General features: G+C 40.1%; 1 long non-coding RNA gene across 1 annotated transcript; it reads left to right on the top strand.

Annotated features, from left to right (window-relative positions):
- The first annotated feature begins 1,721 nt into the window (after nt 1-1,721).
- On the top strand, nt 1,722-5,635 carry LOC131705342 (uncharacterized). The gene is made up of 3 exons (XR_009310318.1): nt 1,722-1,991; nt 3,075-3,151; nt 5,415-5,635. It is a non-coding gene; the product is annotated as an uncharacterized LOC131705342 (long non-coding RNA).
- The last annotated feature ends 486 nt before the right edge of the window (nt 5,636-6,121 follow it).

The following is a 6,121-nucleotide window of genomic DNA, read 5'->3' as shown; positions in this document are numbered from 1 at the left end:
TTAACAGCTGTTATAATAAGGCAAAGTTTACATTGTGCAAATACATATCATTTCAGGCGGCAAACGCATTAAATGCTGTGTAAAATATTAAATAAAGCATTGCTGAAAAAAAAAAAATACTTTAATGATTTTGTGGTGCATCCTGGGTTTCATGCACACCAGGTGAAACACCAGAATCTGTAAACCTAAAACCTGGGAACAAGAAGGTGAGTCAAATGTAAGTCGTGGAATTTGTGAGGGTGTTGTGTAAAATGAAAGTACTGTAGGATTCAAATATTGTAGCCAATCCTTTTTACAACCAGAAGCCATGACAGTTCGGCAAAGTTATCTTAATCGTGTGAGAACTTTGGAGTTTTGGATGTGCTGCAGCTCTAAAGGACTGTCTTTTAGGAATATCAGAAAGAGGTTTTAACAATGGTTAGGGTTAAGTTAGGGTCAGAAGCAGCAGTTTTTTTACATGAGGTCTTCTTCATCATGAACACTGTTTTAAACTTGCCTTTTTTTTTCTTTTTTTTTTTTGGGTCGCTTTGAGTTCATTGTACTTTGACATAGCAAATTACCCTTGTGACTATATTGAGGGCAAATCTTGTGAAACTAAAAGTAAATGTGAGAACAGGGCAGGAGTGAGAAACCAACTCATAACCTGCTTTTGCTTTCCCGGGAAGTATTTCACAAGATAGTGTTAGCCTAGTAGGTTAAGAGGAAAGTGACCTTTTGAATGTAGTCAAGGAAGCTTTTTGAGGAAAACTTCAGTGCCTCCAAAAATGATTTCTTTATGATTTGTGTTGCAGCCACCATTGTTTCATGACGCAACCCAATGTCACTCTGTAACATTATTCTGAGATTAACATCTGCTTGAAGAATGTCTGGTTGTAAAATACAGTGCACAATCATGTATTTTATTTCAAGGCTTCTTCACTGCTGCAACCCAGGTACAAGGAGAACCGAAGATCAACCGACGAGCTCTGTGCTGTCTAGCCAAGTGCCTCTTTTCACCTGAGCAGCAGCTGTTGCCAAGCTACTGAACCCTGGTCAATATTTCTTTTATTAAACATGTGATGTTGATAGTGTTTTGACTACTGACAGTTGAGTGATGTCAGAGGGCAAGAGTTGTTTGACTATCGACTGCTAGAGTTGTGGACGGGTTGTGGGTAATCGTACTAACTATTTTCGGTCATGTGACATAACCAATAGGGTTGCAAGTTTCAATCTTAGAACCTAAGAAACTGTAACTTCTGCTACAAGAACAGTATACTTAATCAAGAGGAATCCAGGAAGGCTTTGTATTATTTAAAAACAGTATTTATTTTGCGAACTAAAATAAAAGTGCGAGAAAGCACTTCATCGTTCATGTTCATGTGATATAGAAATCTTAGAAGGTATTCCCTTCTCTACTGCCTCTTACAAAACTATTGTTACACTATTATTCTTCAGTCAACCAAGAACATCCATACCTCTTATAATCGCCAATGTATAAACTAGCCTCAGAGAGGTGTTTTTTTTTTGTAGCAGGTTAGTGTGGCAGAGCTCTGCCTGTAAATCGTGTAGTGTTTTATGGTGTTTTGGTGGTGGTTGGCAGGGATGGGGTTAATTCCTGTCTATGCCAAAAACAGGGTGAGAATGTGGCTGCTCCTTAATTGAATGATTAAGTGCTAATTGGTAGCAGTCACATCACATAAAAGGAGAGTCTAGTGCTCAATTTGGGAGGAGTTTGGTGAGTGTACACTGTGTTTGTTACTTTGTTTGTGTACATTTTGTTTTTGTAAAATTCAGTGAAGGCTCTGCCCAGCCTTAACAGTTTTTGTGTTTTGTTTAAACCTTCATTTTGGCCCTTGTGCCCTTTTTGTTTATATTTGGTGTTATTTCGTTTATTAAATATGTGCTTTGGCACCCAAACTGCAGCTTCCTGGCGTGTGAGTCTCTGTCTCACCGCTATCCTATCACATGTGGTGTCCTGCGTGGGATAAAAACGCCTCCAGGACTCAGAGCAGGTACTCTGGGTACATTTTTTTGAAGAAAAAGGATTGTTTGTTTGTTTGTTTTGGTTTTTGTGTGTGTGTAAAATGGGAAGGAAGAGGTGGTAGAGCCGAGAACCTAGAACAGGGCCACCTCAGGATTGGCAGGCGAAGCAGGAGCAGTAGATGGCTGAAGGGGCTCTGTGGTGTGGTTGCAGTACAGAGTTCAGACATGTAAGGGAGGATTGTCTGTCCCTTAGTGCAGGAGTGTGGAGTAGTGGTTAGGGCTCTGGACTCCTGACCGGAGGGTCGTGGGTTTGTGCCACCGCTTAGGGATTTGTGGTGTTCATCAGAGAAGGGGGGGTGAGGTCAGGAGACCACCTCCCCCGGCAGCATTTTCACTGCCACAGCTGCCTCTGCCTCTGGTCCCGGAGGACCACCAAGACTTTTGGGACTTTAAGGGGGGAGGTGGCCGTTGGGACCAGGTGTGCTTTGCACAAGGGGAGGGATATGTGGCAGAGCAAGAGCTCTGCCTGTACATAGTGTAGTGTTTTATGGTGTTTTGGTGGTGGTTGGCAGGGATGGGGTTAATTCCTGTCCCTGCCAAAAAACATGTGAAAATGTGGCTGCTTTTTAATTGAATGATTAAGTGCTAATTGGGAGCAGCCACATCAGTGAAGGCTCTGCCCATCCTGAACAGTTTTTGTGTTTTGTTTAAACCTATATTTTGGCCCTTGTGGCCTTTTTGCTTCTATTTGGTATTATTTTATTTATTAAATGTGCGCTTTGGCGCCCAAACTGCAGCTTCGGGGCTTCTGAGTCTCTGTCTAGCCACTATCCTGTCACAGTTAGGTTAAATCTTAATAACTGTTCTGTATGAAAGGACTTTAGCTGCTTTGCAAACACATACCATTTTAAGGATATGGTACAGTATATACATGTTCAGTGCATCTGTATATTGAAATCCATTTGGTTACATGGAAGCCCTCCTGCCCCCCACTAATAGGTTTATTCCCAATAACTTCAAACATAGCTCACAGTATTTTTTTTATGTTTTATTAATTCTTTTATTTAGTATATCACATATTTCAGTTGGTTGGTTTCATTGTTTCTCTATAGTTTGGCGTATTTGTGACAATGTCAAGACCTTTACATCAACACTGCTGACAACATCATTGTTAACAGCCCAGGTCATGGTGAGTACAATATAAAACCACAAGCATGTGGTTCTACAGTACATTGGAAGTGGGTTCTCACAGTAAAACTGCACACCACCAAGTGTGCACTATGAAATGGCCCTTTTATAGTTTTTAAAAAGTGTAAGAAACTTGTGCTAATAAATGTGTACCATATTCTCATGCAAACTCGCTCATGGGCTTATACTTAAGTATCTACTGTTTAATGTGAAAATGTGGTTTTATAGAGACCTCCCATGGGTGAAGACACAGATGAAGAGGCTAAGACATTTATAAATTGCAATATTATACAACAGCCAGCATGGCAAGTTGTGATAGTAAAATCGATAAAAGACCATATTAAATCTTTGTAGGTAGATTCTAATAGATGCTTTTTCATCTATTTTCTAAATTAGTTCTGCGCCTATTATGCAGTGTACAAAGTTTAATCACAATCAGATTGCTGTTTTCTTGGTACTGTAAATATATCGAAAAATGTAAATTCGACATACACATGGTGATATAGTGTCACCATTATATCCCCATCACTGGTTATAGTCATCCTAAGGGAGCTGCAATTAAAAGCAATTCAAATCAATGTAATGGAAACATGATTTCTCATCTCATCTTTGTATCGGTTTATACAGGACTAGATACAATATTGGCAAGGGAAGAAAATAATAAAATAATCTGCAGGGCTGTGATATCTGACAGGTATGACAAGTGACTTTTATTTCTTCAGAGTAGGCTTTTACCTTGACATTTGAGACCTTAGTGCTGTCTGCCAAACAGAGATTGAAATGGTCTCAATAAGAGATTATTAAGGATATAGTATTGCTCAGGTCTCAGGGAAATTACTAATAACAAACTCATCACTTCTCGATCCCATTTTAAGTCATAATGTACTTTGTCAACACCCTCTATAATACATGTATTCTCTTCTGTGATTGAAACAGCTGAAGCATGAGCCTTGATAAACTGATTGGCACATATATATGAAGCTTTAGCAGCATTTCCATGTACTGCTATTCACTATGTACTGTTTTGCTGCCTTTCCCTGTTTTTTTGCTTGCATATAGAAAAGAACCGGAAAGTATTTGATTCTATATTTCAGATACAGTTCAAATAAATTGGTACAGAAAAAACACAAAACTTTACTTCATTCCCAAATAAACTTGACACCTTTGTTTCCAGATAAGTGTGAACAAGCACATTTTTGCATTCATCACCAAACTGAACAGGGACATTTTGTACTTAACAATTAGGCACTTTTATTAGACTCTCGCCCACTTGGCCCAGAGGTTTAACTAGAGGGGAGAAATGCATATGCCAGTGTTATAAAAAAGCAGCCTAAAATATTGTCTTGGGAGTGAGCTGAAGTAGCATTTTCTGCACTTCTGTAGCTCCATTATCAAAGCAAAAAGGAAAAAAAAAAAAGACCCAATCTAACTAACACCTAGAGCCAGGCATGTCGATAGTAATACACACACACACACACACACACACACGCGCAATCTTGGGATGAAACCAGAGTTCCCTACCACATCAATAGCTTGTGGTTGCAGGGTGATTTGTGACTCCAATTAGGTACATGGAGGCTGGGGAATATTGAATGTCATGTGGTCTGCAAATGGTTAGGCCAGGTCATTGATGACCCATGAAAACTAAGCTGCAATAAGTGGTGTTCCATGTCCCACTGGGCACAATCTGCAGTATCGTTGTCAGCTAGACACCGGGATGAAATACACACAGACATTAATGGAGTGGATTTAATCAAAGACATTTGTTCAACAACATGAAGTTATCTTACACAGGAAAAGCAGGGAGGGACTTCCTGAATGCGTGTAGAACTTTTTGAAAATACCATGTGCCGCACAATGTGGTAAAATGCAGTAACTGCGTGGTTACTTCCCCATTTTATATATGGGTGTGGAAATGTGTTTGCCCTTAATTACACGGTGTGACAGAGAGAGAAGAAATCTGAGCTGCAAATCTCCCTCCTGACCAGAAAGGGCGCTGTGTAAGGTCGGTGTTATGCTTTCCCATGGTAGGTGGCAACTGGAAGTCTGCCATTTTGGAGGAAGCGCTTAGCTGCGAGTTTACTAAACAAATCCATTGTGATCAGCTGCAGGGCAGGCAGCGATTGGATAGACCATAGTGACGGGCTTATCACAGGGAGGAGTTTGGCAGTACAAAGGGGACGCAGCTACGTGAGTACGGCCTTATATGCTGAAGTTACTGATGCGCCAAAGCTACTGTGCTTTTGTTGTTTTTGTCTTTGCAGAGAATGAGTAGATAACAGCTGCAGCCACAGAGCCAGCACACAACCCGGAACACGCCTCTCGCAGCACAACACGGACACGCACCACCATCCATAGTTTCATGCACCGGGATAAAACATAACGTGCATTTATGATTTATTTTGTTTGGGACTGTAATCCCACTGTGTACCCCCGATACCATCACTGGTAAAGGGGCGGCTTAATTGTTTAATTAAAATAAACATGGATCATTTTGAATATAAAGTACTGTCTGGACTTTGTTTGTACCACCCATACCACTCACCACCTGACACACGGTCACACCAATTCCATAATAACCAAGCATTTATAAAATAATTACCTAATCGTTAAATAATTATACTGTACCAAATAATTGTGTGTAACTTAAGTTGTTTGTTTATCACCATAGGGATTTTTTTTTTTCGGATCCATAACTTGTTTAAAAAGTTTAACAACCCTTTTCACTCCTCTCGGATTTTAAATATTTATTCCTCCAGAGTTGACTCGTGGAGTGTAGTTGTTCTTCCATGTCTATACTGTGTACAGAGTATACAGCTGGATATAAACCTAAGAACCTCTGTTGCATGTAAAATTTCACAACAAAGTTGTTAGGAACTACACTGGACACCTGGCTGTGTGTGGGGGGCAGCTAATAAAATGGAAAACAGCTAATTTAGGAACAGGACCTGTTACACTTTATTTTGCAGGG

This window comes from Acipenser ruthenus, chromosome 2, assembly GCF_902713425.1.
Source record: "Acipenser ruthenus chromosome 2, fAciRut3.2 maternal haplotype, whole genome shotgun sequence".
NCBI classification, from domain to species: Eukaryota; Metazoa; Chordata; class Actinopteri; order Acipenseriformes; family Acipenseridae; genus Acipenser; species Acipenser ruthenus.
The sequence above is the reverse complement of the archived record's forward strand: the minus strand, read 5'-3'. Positions and strand labels throughout refer to the sequence as shown.